Source organism: Saimiri boliviensis, chromosome 7 (assembly GCF_048565385.1).
Source record: "Saimiri boliviensis isolate mSaiBol1 chromosome 7, mSaiBol1.pri, whole genome shotgun sequence".
Classification (NCBI taxonomy): domain Eukaryota; kingdom Metazoa; phylum Chordata; class Mammalia; order Primates; family Cebidae; genus Saimiri; species Saimiri boliviensis.
Window position 1 is genome coordinate 87,359,520 of NC_133455.1, and position 15,092 is coordinate 87,374,611.

The 15,092-nt window shown below is 36.5% G+C and overlaps 1 protein-coding gene across 6 annotated transcripts in view; it reads right to left on the reverse strand.

The window, feature by feature from the left end:
- Positions 1 to 4,854: 4,854 nt before the first annotated feature.
- The window catches only part of LMNTD1 (lamin tail domain containing 1), a 472,319-nt gene continuing 462,081 nt past the window's right edge, over positions 4,855 to 15,092 (reverse strand). For all 6 annotated transcript variants that reach the window (XM_074402937.1, XM_074402936.1, XM_074402935.1 and 3 more), the window contains one exon: positions 4,855 to 6,065. The gene's annotated coding sequence lies outside the window, so the exon portion shown is untranslated. The remainder of the gene's footprint in view (positions 6,066 to 15,092) is intronic.

Sequence of the window (15,092 nt, forward strand, 5' to 3'; positions counted from 1 at the left end):
GCATTTCCCTCTAGGTAGGGCACACTTTTCCCCTTACTAGGCAGTATGTTTGAAGGCCAATTGCTTGTCTCATCAGAAATTGAGTTGGGATAAGGATGGATTACAGTTTTAGGTGGCTTCAGTTCTCATCTATTTTCCAATACACTGATACAAAATTTTTTTGCTTTTTATTATAGCAGTTCTCTCCGTTTGACTTGGGGATATAGTTCTTATGAAACTATGGAGATCTCCTTCTACCTTTCTGAGAGTACCCCAACTTTACCTACAGCCCAGCATTCATTAAAAGTCTTCTAGGTAAAGCCTGGTGGGGTGGCCTGGATATGCTTTTGGGGGAGCCTCAGAATTGTAATGTATCACTCATCCTAATTTGGCTATTAGAAACTCTGTTGGATTTTCCTTTCTCTTGGAAGAAGAAACCTTCTTCTTATGACCCAATCATTTACCTATCCCAAACTCAGCAAATGTCACCAGAGAGAAAAAGTCTCTTCCCTATCTGTAATTTAATTCTTCCAGACTTTCAGACTTCTTCATACCATTAAACTTATTTATTTATTTATTTTTTATCCATCTCCCCTCACCCCTACTACTTGTTACAGTGACAGCTGTGGTCTATCACAATCTTTTATATCATAATCCATAACAGAACTCTTCTAAATTATTTGCAGTTTTTTGTGACAGCAATAAAAATTAGATGTTATCATCTTTACTTGCAGATTAAAATTAATCTTAGAGAGGGTCACTTGCCTAACAACATCTTACTTGTTAGCAACAGAGTGAGAATTTCAGTGCAGGTTGGACTCTCTATGCCTCTAGAATATGTACACACTTCTTTTTCCCAAGCTGCCCCCTTTACTCTTTCTTTTGTAAGTGTAGTGCTGCAAAGTGATTCAGAAAAAAGGAGGTATTTTATGATCAAATCAATCTAAAAATATTGTAGGCGATTTCCCCTCCTTAAGTTTACAATATCCATCAGCATGTTAAAAGTCCTACAGTAAACAATTTAAACAGAATGTTTTCTAAACTTATTTGACCTCAGGAGTTCTCCCAACCTCAGCAAATAAAACCTATTAACAGTCTACAGAACTAGAGTTATGCGGAGTACATTTTGTAAAAAAGCAGCACTACATTATCCTGCCTCCCAGATTCTACTTGTTATAATATTCTAAAAGGTCATCTCTGCATTATTTAATAATAATTCACCAAGGCATTTGACAAAAACTTCAGTGCTAAATTTTATTAATTTTATCATTCCCTATGGAAGAAACACACACTTAATATTTTAAATAAATCTATGTTAAGTCATGACTTTTTTTTAAAGAAAAGAAAATGGTAAATGTAAGAGAATAAACAGCATAATAAGGTACATTCTTATTTCAAATATATTCTCTTACCTAAATTATGAAGTGAGTTGTTCTACCCATATCAGTAATGAATCATTTTGCCACACATAAAAATGCTATTTTAAAAGTATTTTCATATCAAAATGGCAAGGAAGGTCAAGAACTGAGAAATTTGTAAGTGTTCATCCAGAAGTCATAAAAACAGAAGTATTTTCACCACAAGGTAGGTGTATTAGATACCACTACCTTGCATTGAAGTTTTTACCTGGATTTGACTGTCAAAGTTAAAGTTAAACCTGTAAAATATGTATTTTGCAGGAAATGTGTTAGAATAGGTTCATTTGGTTAAGACTCATCGAGGAAAGTTTCTTATGAACTAACAATTAAGCTGGCCTCCACTGGATCTTCTGGAATTTTCCACTAAATTTAAAAATAAAGATTCATGATCTTCTTTGAGGCAGAAGGAGTCCTTTGTGTGGTTTGAAGGCATCATGGTTATTCATGGCTATGATCTGCTTTAGTGATAAAGTTCAGTGTATTGAACACAGACGTACCAAGAAATTGCTATGTCCCAGAACATAGTGATATACTCCCTGATCCCAAATACCAAAAGTTTGCTGAGGAATGTGTGACTAACCTTGCTTGACTAAGAAACCTTGTTACATTGATCTTCCCCACATTACATTAATAAATGCTGATAAATGATGCCTGTTGGAGGGACTATAAAAACACAACTTCTACCTCAGAAAAATACAGTCACCTCTCAGATACTCATAATCTCAGTTAAATCACTTATCAAGTCTTGGTCAATCTTGTTTCATCTGTACCTCTTCCTACTTCCCATCGGCCCTAGCCCTTCCACCTCAAATGGATTCAAAATGATTCTCTAAAAACGACTTTTTGTTGCCAATACATTGCTTTCTTGTTTAACAAATCTTTTTATTTTGGAAGCATTTTAGGTTTACAAAGAAATTATGAAGATGGTATAGAGAGTTCCCAGATACACCATAGCCAGTTTCTCCTATGATTAACATTTTGTAGTAGTGTGGTATATTTGCCACCATTGATGAATATTAATATTAACACACTATTATAATTAGAGTCTATGATTTATACAGATTCCCTTAGTTTTAAAAAATATCTAATATCCATGTTTTGTCCTGGGAACCGATCCAGGACACCATATTATATCTAGTTGTCATGTATCCTTGAACTCATCTTGGCTATGCATTTTCTCAGACTTTCCCTGTTTTTTTATAATCTTGACAGTTTTGAGGAATACCAGTCAGGTATTTTTGTAAAATACCCCTTAACTGGAAACTTTCTGATTTTTTTTTTCATGTTCACATTGAAGTTTGGGGGTTTGGACAGGATGATTACAGAGGGAAAGTGCCATTCTCCTCACGTCATATCAGTGGTACATACTATCAGCATGACTTGTCACTGTTGATGTTAACCTTGATCAGTTGTCTGTTTCTTCACTGCAAAGCTATTCTTTTTCCTCATTTCCATATAGTAGTCTTTAGAAGGAAATCATTATGTGGAGTCCACGCTAAAAGAGTGAGAAATAAAGCTCCCCGTTTTAAGGTGACCTATCAACATAAACTATTTTGAATTCTTCTGCCAGGAAATTTGTTATTCTCCTGCATTTATCTACTTATTTAATCAATCATTTATTTGTATCAGTATGTACTCATGGATAGTTATTTTATATCTTGGATTATAAATATTTATTTATTCTGTTGCTTAAATTGTTCCCTCTTTGGCCATTGGGAACACTTACAGTTGATTTCTGCATCCCTTTGACATACTGCCATCACTGGGAGTTTTTGTTTGTTTGTTTATCTTTTGAGCATTTCCTGATCTGTGATTCAGGTTCATCTTTTATATTATTTCTCACCCAGTTCTAGAATCAGTCATTTCTGGATCCTTTTATTGGAAAATGATACTAGAAACTATGATCTGGGTTCCTCTAGGTATGCTCATTGCTGCTGGGATGATCATTGCTTCAAGAACCTCTCAGCTGACAGAGAAAGAAAACCTATGCATATATCCACATATTTGAATTTCTACATGCATATATGTATATATACATATCATAAATGTAGATATATAGAATCAGTTATATATATACATATATTATATATACATATAGCATTTATAATATATATATCAATTACATGTAGAAATATATATGGATTTCATGTAGAAATACTTATGAGCTATATATATAATTCATACTGATGTCTCCAACTCTAATTTATTACCACATAGATCATTCTAGACTTTTCGCCATGCTTATCTGTAACCTCTCATCCAAGAGTCAGAATCCTGGCTCCCACCATCTGCCATCCATTTACACAGCTGTTTAATTACAATATACATATATACAGGTTTCACAATTGCTAACCCATATTTCCATGTGAAACAGCCCTATCAACTAAAATGTAGTGCCTATGTACCATTCCTTTTGTCTTTAGTCTTAGATTCTGTTCATTCCTCAAGTTACTTACATTGTTACCTTATTCTTCCACTCTTCTAAAGATTTATAAAATCAAAAAAGCACAAAAACTACAATAACAAAATAAAAACAATTCATAATGCCATTCTCACCTCATCAGATTAACATAAATTCCTTAATATCATCGAATATTTATTCAATATTAAACTTTTTCCATTATCTTATAAATGTTTTACTTTATTGTTAGGTTGTTTGAGTCACAATATAAACAAGTGTCACCTATTGAATTTGGCTGATATAACTCATAAGTTTCTTTTAATCTTTAGGTTTTTTGCTTTCATTTTTATCTTGCCATTTATATTTTGAAGAAATGGTTTGTCCTTCAAAATTTTCCATATTCTTTTCTATTATTTAACATCTTTCTTCATTCTCTGCATTTTCTATATCTGGTATTCCTTTTATGTGTGCTTCCTGTAATCTTGTATTTAGATCCAAAAGCCTAAGCCCACTTTGATGAAAGTGGGAGGGTAATATTTCATAGGCAGTATCATGTATTTATGACATTATGTAAAGAAGCACATAGTGTCTACCTATGTTTCTTTAACTGACTAATGATTTAAGATTGTCAGTCTGACTTTTTAAATAAAGTTATCCATAAGCCTTTTGCCTAAAGATTTTAGCAACCATTTATGATTCCTGCTTAGACCCATTATTGCATCAGGGCTTAAAAAATGGAGATACCAAAGGAAAAAAATACCTCGGAATACAGCTAACAAGGTGGGGTGAAAGATGTTTACAAGGAGAACTACAAGACACCATTCAAAGACATAAGTGATGACAAAAGGAAAAACATTCCATGCTCATGGATAGGAAGAATCAATATCATGAAAAAGTCTATACTGCCCAACGCAATTAATAGATTCACTGCTATTCCTATTACACTACCATTGAGATTCTTCAGAAAACTAGAAAAAACTATTTAAAAATTCATCTAAAACCAAAAAAAGTGCTTGAATAGCCAAGGCAATCCTAAGCCAAAAGAACAAAGCTGGAAGTATTACGCTACCTGACTTCAAACTATACTACAGGGCTACAGTAATCAAAACAGGATGGTACTAGTACAAACACACACACAAAGACCAAGGGAAAAGAATAGAGAACCCAGAAATAAGACTACACACCTACAGATCTTTGACAAATCTGACAAAACAAGCAGTGGGGAAAGGATTCCCTATTTAATAAGTAGTGCTGGGATAACTGGCTAATCATATGCAAAACATGGAAGCTGGACCCCTTCCTTTCACAAAACACAAAAATAAACTTAAGATGGATTAAAGACTTAAATGTAAAACCCAACACTACAAAACCCCTAGAAGACAACTGAGGGAATACCATTCTGGACATAGGAACAGATGAAGATTTCATGATGAAAACACCAAAGCAATTGCAACCAAAGCAAAAATTGACAAATGGGATCTAAATAAACTAAAAAGCTTCTGCATAGTAAAGGAAGCTATTGACAGAGTGAAGAGACAACCTACAAAACAGGAGACAATTTTTGCTAACTATATGATATGGTTCGGCTCCATGTCCCCACCCAAATCTCATCTTGAATTGTATTGCCACAATTCCCTGTGGGAGAAAACCGGTGTGAAATAATATGAATCATGGGAGGCATTTCCCCCATACTGTTCTCATGGTAGTGAATAAGTCTCATGAGACCTGTTGGTTTTATCAGAGATTTCTACTTTTGCATCTTCCTCATTTTTCTCTTGCTGCTGCCATGTAAGAAGTACCTTTCTCCTCCTACCATGATTCTGAGGCCTCCCCAGCCATATAAAACTGTAAGTCCAATTAAACCTCTTTTTCTTCTCAGTCTTTATCAGCAGCATGAAAACAGACTAATACACTATGCATCTGACAAAGTTCTAATATAGCCAGCGTCTGTAAAAACTTAAATTTACAAGAAAAAAACAACCCCATTAAAAAGTGGGAAAGGACATTATCAGACATTTTTCAAAAGAAGACATACATGTGGCCAACCAGCATATGAAAAAAAAAAAACTCAACATGACTGATCATTAAAGAAATGCAAATCAAAACAGTAATGAGATATCATCCCACACCAGTTAGAATGGCTACTATTAAAAAGTCAAAAACAATAGATGCTGGAGAGGCTGCAGAGAAAAAAGAACTTACACAGCTGGTGGGAGTGTAAATTAGTTCAATCATTGTGGAAGACAGTGTGGCAATTCCATGAAGACCTAAAAACAGAAATACCACTTAACTCAGCAATCCTGTTACTGGGTACATACCCAAAGGAATATAAATCATTCTATTATAAAGACACATACTCACATATGTTCATTGTGTCACTATTCACAATAGCAAACCATGGAATCAACCTAAATGCTTACCAATGGTAGACTGAATAAAAAAGTGTACATATACATCATAGAATACTCTACAGACATAAAAAGAATGACATGGATAGAGCTGCAGGCCATTATCCTTAGCAAACTAATGCAGGAAGAGAAAACAAATTACCTCAATTCTCACTTATATAGAAGGTAAATGATGAGAATAAGGGACACACAGAGGGGAACAATAAACACTGGGGCCCATCAGTTGGTGGAGGTTGGGAGGAGAGAGACCATCGGAAAAATAAACAATGGGTACCAGGCTTAATACCTGAGTGATGAAATAATCTATATGACAGACCCCCATGACAAAAGCTTACCTAGATAATGAACTTGCCCATATGCCCCTGAACTTAAAAGTTAAATTTAAAAAATGGTGATATTCTAATTTTGTCATTTTTAGGCATTTACGACCTGCAATTCTTTTATAAAGAACTTTACCTATTCAACTATTTGGCTTCCATGAAAAACAGTTTGTATAGGAAGACTTGATTTTTCTCTTTATGTTTTAGTTTTCAGTATAATAATTTGACATTCTGACATTCCTTAAAGGCAATTAGTTTTTCAGTATTTTTAAGTATCATTATGAACTCATGGATTTTATTCTAATTTTATATGTTTCAGTCAATTGCTATTATTATTATTATCTTGATCACCAAGTTTTCTTTCTTTTTTTTCCCCCCACGGGACTCTTCAATCCGCAATGAAAACTTAAACCCAGTAGCCTTTAACAGTTTCTTTGCCATCTGGTTCTGAGTTTACTTTGCACATTTCCTGCCTCAGACCTTAAATGAGGCATTTTTAAAGGATCCCTGGTTCCTATTAGAGACTATAATTTGGGTTCTAGGATAGTATGTTGCTCTTATGTTGATCATTAATTTTAGGCCTTTTCCATGCTAGAGCTACAAATGTATGTTTTAAAAGGAAAAGCACATCATGAGTTTATACTAATATTTCCAATTTGAATTTTGTATCACATGCTTTTTAGTCAGCTTCTATTTTATAATTGTATTTTCTATGCTGAAAAATCTTAATTCCAAGTGACAATAACCTAATTTATTATTTCAAAAGAGACAGATACAAAAGAAAACCTACTCCATGATTCCATTTACATAAAGTTCAAAAAACAGGCAACAGAAACTTGAAGTGGGCAGAGATTAATGCTTAGGAGGAGACATTATTAAAAAAAGCCAACAGTGATTGCCATAGTCAGGATAGTAGCTACATTTAGAGGAAGAGAGGGGACTGCGATGAGAAGCAACACTTGACTTTTGGGTATTTTGGTAATGTGTTGCTTGTTTACCCAGGTGGTAATTACATGGGTGTCCATATTATAATAGTTCTGTTTTTTTGATATGAGGTTGCCTAGGCTGGTCTTTAATTCCTGGTGTCAAACGATCCCCTGCCTCAGCCTCCTGAATAGCTAGGATTAAAGGTCGATGCTACCATGTCTGGCTTATAATAGTGCTTAAATGCCTCATTTATGTTTTATGACTTTTTGTCTCTGTGCTGTTGAGGGAAGAGGGGAGAATCAACTCTGGAGGTGGGGCTTGAACCACTGGACCAAACTGAAGACTAGCTAAAACAGGCATGGGCCAGAAGTACCTTTCCATAACGCGCCCCCATCAGTGTATCGGTGTACAAACAGGCAAGGGCCAGAAGTACCTTTCCATAACGCGCCCCCATCAGTGCATCGGTGTGCAAACAGGCAAGGGCCAGAAGTACCTTTCCATAATGCACCCCCATCAGTGTATCAGTGTGCAAACAGGCAAGGGCCAGAAGTACCTTTCCATAACGCGCCCCCATCAGTGTATCAGTGTGCAAACAGGCAAGGGCCAGAAGTACCTTTCCATAACGCGCCCCCATCAGTGTATCAGTGTGCAAACAGGCAAGGGCCAGAAGTACCTTTCCATAACGCGCCCCCATCAGTGTATCAGTGTGCAAACAGGCAAGGGCCAGAAGTACCTTTCCATAACGCACCCCCATCAGTGTATCAGTGTGCCATGTCAGCTTCTCATTGCCATAACAACGCCTGGAAGTTACTGTTCATTTGCAAGACAATGACCCAACTCAGAAGTTACCACCCTTTTTCTAGAAATTTCTGCATGATCTGCCCCTTACTTTGCATGTAATTAAAAGTGGATATAAATATGACTTCAGAACTGCCCTGAGCTGCTGCTGTCAGCACACTGCCTGTTGAGTAGCCCTGCTCTGCAGGAGCAACCATGGAGCTGTACCACCACTGCCTCAATACAGCTGCTTTCTTCTAATCATCCGCTTGCCCTTGAATTCTTTCCTGAGCAAAGCCAAGAACCCTCCCTGTCTAAGCTCCAATTTGGGATCTGCCTGCCCCGCATCACTGTATTTCTCAATTTAAAAAGTAAAGTAACAAAACCAAACCAAAAAACAAACAGATGGAGAAAATAATGCCTCCTGATTTCTTCCAAGAAGTTGTAGCTGAGGTAGTCTTTCTCCTCTGCTGACATGAGCCTCCAGGCCCAAAACAGGTGCAGAATTGAATTGAAAGATGGTAATAGTAATTGGTGAAGAGAAAGCATTTCTGCAGCCTGAGAGACATAATTTGTTCATCATTTATTCATTCATTCAATAAACCTTCATTGAGGTCCCCCTGTGTGCGAGGTACTGGTCTAGGCACAGGGAATATAGAGATGGGTAAGTTAGGATGTTATCTGTGAGAAGAGAGTTGTGGGGCTTTAGATGATAATACTCATCTAAATCAACCCATACAATATGGAGTGAGGATGCTATGACACATGTTTTTACCGAATAAAGTGGGGGAAATGAGTAATAATTCAGTGAAACATAATAAACACTCTAGCTTTGTTTTGTTTTTTAAATCAGAAAAGGATATTATACAGGAAATGAAGAGTTCAGAGAAATATTTGCTGAGTTTTAGAGGAAAAGCTGTCAACATTTAAAACCTGTTTGCTACTTTGAACCCTTAAAAAATGAAAACGGGATCTCAACTTCTAGAAAATGAAGAAATATTGTTTGCATGTATAGTTCAGTATACTGCGGAAGGGTCTCTGTGGAGATAGGCACAATCTGTTGTATTCAGCTTACAAGTGCCCAGAGTAATTAATATATAATTACTCAACAGAGCTTCCTGCTTCCTGACTTCCAGTGTACCCACCCTGCCCGTGTATGAACATTTCATCTGTGAAAACCTTACCTTCACAGGCCTGTGATCTTCCCTTGAGATCCCACCACCTGACCCTACCTGAGAGTTCAGCTGGTGACTCAGGGACCAGTCCCCTTCCTATCACAATAAGCAACACAGGCCCCACCCAATCCAGCCCCATCAAGACTCATACATGCTGTCCAGCTGACCATGTAGGGGCTGAGGAGTTGGAGAACCCCATTCCAATTCTGCTGACACCTGACCATTTCTCCCAGGGCCGCCTGAGATTGGACCCACCTAACCAGCCAGTATCACCATGACCAAAACACCCCTGCACAGGCCCAAAGGTGGAGGTCCACTAACCCCTTTTACACGAAGATGTAGTACTACCACATTGGCGAATGGTGAGCCACAGTGCCATCTGCATTAATTAGGCTGTGTTGAAGTTGGCCCAAAACCACTGCCACAAAGAGTCACAAATTAAGCAAACTCCAAGGCTCTTAACTACATCGTGGTTCAGGAAAAGGCTACAGTGTACATCTGATCTAGAAGTCATGATCTCTGGAACAGAAATGTGATAGGGCAACCATTCAAATTCCTATATATCTAGGATGGGGCGGTGCTTCCTGTATGTTTGGTAGAATTCATCAGTGAATCTGTCTGGCCCCAGGCTTTTTTTTTGGTTGGTAGGTTTCTTTCTTTCTTTCTTTTTTTTTTTTTTTTTTTATTGCCGATTCAATTTCAGAACTCAATTTTGGTTGGTTAGGAGTTTCAATTTCTTCCTGGTTCAATCTTGGGAGGATACAAGTGTCAAGAAGTTTATGCATTTCCTCTAGATTTTCTAGTTTGTATGCCCAGAGGAAGCTAAGATAATACATATATTTTTAAAAGTATCTTTTCACCGCTTGGTTTTTTCTTATAAGACTTTTGCTTAACAATGGCATGGTCATTTACCTAAAAACTGAAAATAGTTTTTTAAATGATCGAACAAAAGAGATAGTTTAGATAAAAAGGCTTTTTTCAAATTCTTCATTCCTTTTGACTCTATGAAGTCATGAAGACAGAAAGGAATTATCAGTGTTACCAATTAATTGCAGACCCTTAGCTTTCAAATTACATCATGTGTATTTGCTTTAATAGTACCTACTAGGGTGCATATCAAAAAGCAGCTACATGAAGCCCTTTCCCTTATTTGGACTTTGTTCATTTATACTTTTTGCTTATGCTTAATCCCAGTTTGTTACTCCCTGACGATTTCCCTGGCAGTACAGAAATCAGTGTTGCAGCACAGTATCTAAAGTGTGACTATTCTTCTTAGTGACTGCCTGGTATTGTCCTTAACAAGACTATTTAGTTAATCACTCGATGGCTTGCTTTATACAGAGACATGAGTTTATGCAGAGATACAATTCCAATAGGGATGAAAATGAGTCATAGTAGTCAATTAGCTTTTGGTGATGAGTCACAGAAACCAAAACATTTTGCAAAGTACTTGGCAGGTGACCAAATGCTCTAGGTTGAGCTACCGAGATGTGACATTTTAGAAAATGGGAAGAAAATCATCATATCTTAGTATCTTCTCATGAAAGATGTTTGTCAGTTGCCTAGAAGAACATTTTCATTCTTGCACATACTGCTCCCTAGATTTGGAACACCTACTCTAATGCCACCACCTCTTATTGGCAAATTCCTATTATTCAGGACTCATCTCAGACCTGAAGCATTTCCTGAGGCACAATTACTCACTCCCATCACTGAGCCCATAGCTGCTGGTTTCTCCTGTTATTAAACCATCTATCAAGTGACATTGCAATTTACCTGTTCCTATGTTTATCTTTTCTCTCCTTCTCTGGAATAAAAAACCCTATCTTGGTTGTCCTCATATACCTGGTAAATGACACATAACAGGGCTGAATTCATTTTTGTTTCTTTGTTAAATGGATGTGTTTCTATTTATTTAGGCATTATGAGATACTAACAATTATAAAAACAGTAATAGTTAACATTTACTGAGTGTGTCTTACGTACTAGGCACTGTCTGAAGTGCCTTCAGTGTATTAACTCATTTAACTCTCCCAACATCATCCAGGAGGTAAGTACTACAATCCTCTTCAGAGACAAGAAAACTGAAGCGCAGAGAGTTTAAGTAACTTGTCCTAAATCACACAGCTACTTGGTGGAGTTAGGAATTACACTCAAGCACTCTGACATCCAAATCAACATATTTATGCAATGTGCCATGTGGCATCTATTTTTTTCCTTAAGAAAAGAATCTAAAGACAATTTTAGTGAGACAGAATAAATTTATTTTACATAGAAAAATAAAAATTGCCATCACCAAAAGACAGTGTCTCAAGATTAACCTGAAAGCTATTTTTGAATGAGGTAGAGCTGTACCTTTTTGCCTGAAGGGAAGTCTATGATGCATAGTTAAGAAAACAGAATCACAGAATAATTTTGTAGTGATTTTTTGTGAATGAGAAGAAAATAGTAGAAGGCAAATACAGTTTACACTTCTTCCTTTTACATCTGTCTCCTTGATTACAAAACATATAGCTGTGGATCAGGATGTAAATATCAGTTACAGTGTGGAAGGGCACTAAAGTGGGAGGTGTTGTAGTATTTTTTGGCATTAATTCACTGTCACTGAATATTGGAACATGCCACTCTGAATACTGGAAGAGGAATTTAATAAAGAAATATTTATTGAAGACTAATAAAATGATATTCTAGGGAGAAATCCCAGAGAAAGTGACTCTCCAAGTCACACCTGGAGCAAGTAGGCAAAGTCAGCTTCATTCAAAGCAGTTGCCATGACACCCTCATATGAGAAGCAGTAGTTTCATTCTTAACAGGAAGCGCTGTAGGAAATGAGGAAGCCAGAGGACTAGGCCTAGTGGTGCATTCCATACTCACTTATGTCCCTCCCCAGGCTCGCTTTGCCCCACTTGTCCCTCAGGCCCTGGCAACTTGGTCGCTGCTCCCACCTGCCATCTCAGCAAGTCCTGGGTGAGGACCTCCTCAGTCATCCGCATCTGATCGAGCATCTCACAAAGGCTTTGGCTGCTGCTGCCATGTCTGAGTTCAGAGGAAGGGCTTGCTGCAAGACAGGGAATCTGTCTTCCCCAGCAGCGGCCCCATGGGACTGGAACACAGTCTGGAAGCACCAGGGAGGTCACACTCTGTGCCGCAGGCTTAGCAGCAAATAGAAAAGACCCAGAGCGTCAACCTATCTCTCATTCTCCCTTGAACATGTCTTCTGAGGCCCACTGCTTCCACATGGCCTTTGCAGCGATGTCCATTGACCAGGCAGCCGACTAGCTCTTCTCATGAAGCTATAGCTGTTCTGGAATGCACTTCTTTGTCTTTGCTTTCTGTCCTTCCCTGCTCCCTTCCCATTTTGCTCTCAATCTTGCTATCCTGGGAGCAGGAGCCAGTAGCAGGTTAACTTTACATTAGGCTTAGTCTTCTAGGGGCCTGGGGTGAAGGCATGGTGAGCTATCCAGGTTTTTAGAAACGTTAATATCTGATGTTATAAATAGTCATTTAGGTTGAAAATTGGGAAGCCCTGTTTGAAGTTCAAGTGCAACTGATAGGCTTTGAGAAGGATACTATGCTTGCTATCTGGGTGGTGGGATCTGTACCCCAAACTTCAGCATCATGCAATATGCCTATGTAACAAACCTGTGCATGTACCCCCATATCTAAAATAAAAGTGGAAATTTAAAAAAACTTTTTTGCTTGACACAAGAAAATGGAGGCTAGACATAATTACTCTGGAAAATAAATTTTCATTAAATTATATAGAAAAGAATTAACTTTGGATTTTTTGCAGAGTGGGATGTTGTGAATGTTTAAATACCTTGTTTTTAAAAATTTTATGTTTTCACTAATCGTGTTATGTCTTTTGAATTAACAATCTATTATGTACAAGTAAGAAATGGTAGCTTTATCCAACAAATATTTTGTATTTTGGCCACTAAATGCATAGTTAAAATAAATCTAAATAAAAGTAACATATACTTATTTAGAAGTTTGATAAATGAATGTATAAATATTAATAATCACCCATCCAAATATAGCCATGTTAACATTTTGGTATATGTTTGCCCATGTTTTCTATCATTAGAATGTATATATTTTGCATATCTACAAATTTACTTATATACTTTACGTTAATGGATATAATATGGTAATACATATGCTCCATGTTTATATGTAGAATATTTTTCACATGTGCTATGTTAACGTTTGTATGTAACTTATAAAACCCAAATATATTGTATGTATGATTTAAAGTTTTATGGTTTAATATATTATGAGGTATTTCCTAAGTTACCAAGTGTTCTAAGACAAGCATTTTAATGGGGATATTCAGTATTTCACGGTATGGGTAGGTCAGAGTTTATTCTTAACCAAATACTGTTGTTGGACATTTGTAATATTTTGGTTAAGGGTCCCTATACAAATGTACTTTTTTCTTTTCAGAAATGTATAATTCAGAGGGGCAAAAAAAAACTTCTAGAGATGGTCTGGTTTGCTTCTTCAGTATCATCCTTTAATCATTTCTATAAGCGGACATTTCATTCCATTTTCTTTTGTTCTTTCTGTTCAGGTGCCCAATACCTTCAGCCTCCTATCTCTTTGCTTCTTGTAAAAAATGATTGTCAAAACTCCATCTACATGATTTTAGTAATAGTAGTAACAGTAATAACAGCTAGGCATATAATGCTTACCATGTTCCAGGTTCTAGCCTAAGTATTACATATATTTCAACTCATTTAATTCTTGCAAAACCTTCTGAAGTAGATACCTGTAACTATCTCCAAATTAGAGCTGGAAGCACAGAGAGATTAAATTACTTATTTAAATTCACACAGTTAATAAGTGGTGGAACTAGGATTTGAGTTTAAACAATCAAGTTCCAGAATCTGAATTCTAATTACTATGCTGTAACGGATGACTCCTAAAATAAAGATGGCAAAGAGGTTTCATTCTGAGTTCTAATTTCAATCACTGGAAATGGCTGTCTGGAACAATGTGTTCAGAAGGATTCTGAGACTGTATTTGAACTTAGAGGGGAAAAGGGCCATGATATATGAATAACGTTTCCCTTGTTGAAAAGAGGAGAGTGATTGTATATTTGTGATTTTTACCCTATAATTTTAGTTACCCTAGAGTTATTTCAGTTCAACAGGCTAAAACTCTAGAGATTAAAAAAATTATAGGTGGAATAGGGTTTATTTATTTATTCTTTTTGCAGGAGGGAGATGTGGGGGCAAATGGTTTGGGCTATTTCAGCCTGTGCTACCTCTATCAGTGCAAATGACTCCATATGCATTTCAGGACCCCCATTTTTATAATTGTTTTAGAAAAGAGCCTGTTTCATTCTATCTGTCCTTGGTAGACATAAAAGCAGAGAACAATGAAAATACAGAGTTTGGAGACATAGATATATGGGATTCCATATTCTGGTTCCATCAAATTAACTGTGTGTTCTCATAGGGTAGTTACTTGACCTTTTTTAGTCTCAATGTTCTCATCTGTAAAATGAGAAAATAATTCTTCTTAAATTGTTGTGAAATTAAGTCAGGTAGTTGTGTATGAAGTCCTTTGCATACAAAAGACAAATGTTTTCTCCTTTACTCTCTCATATTCACCAATAGATTGTATCCTTGCATATTATTTTTCTTTTGATTACTTCTCTAGAATCCATTTATTAAAACCTT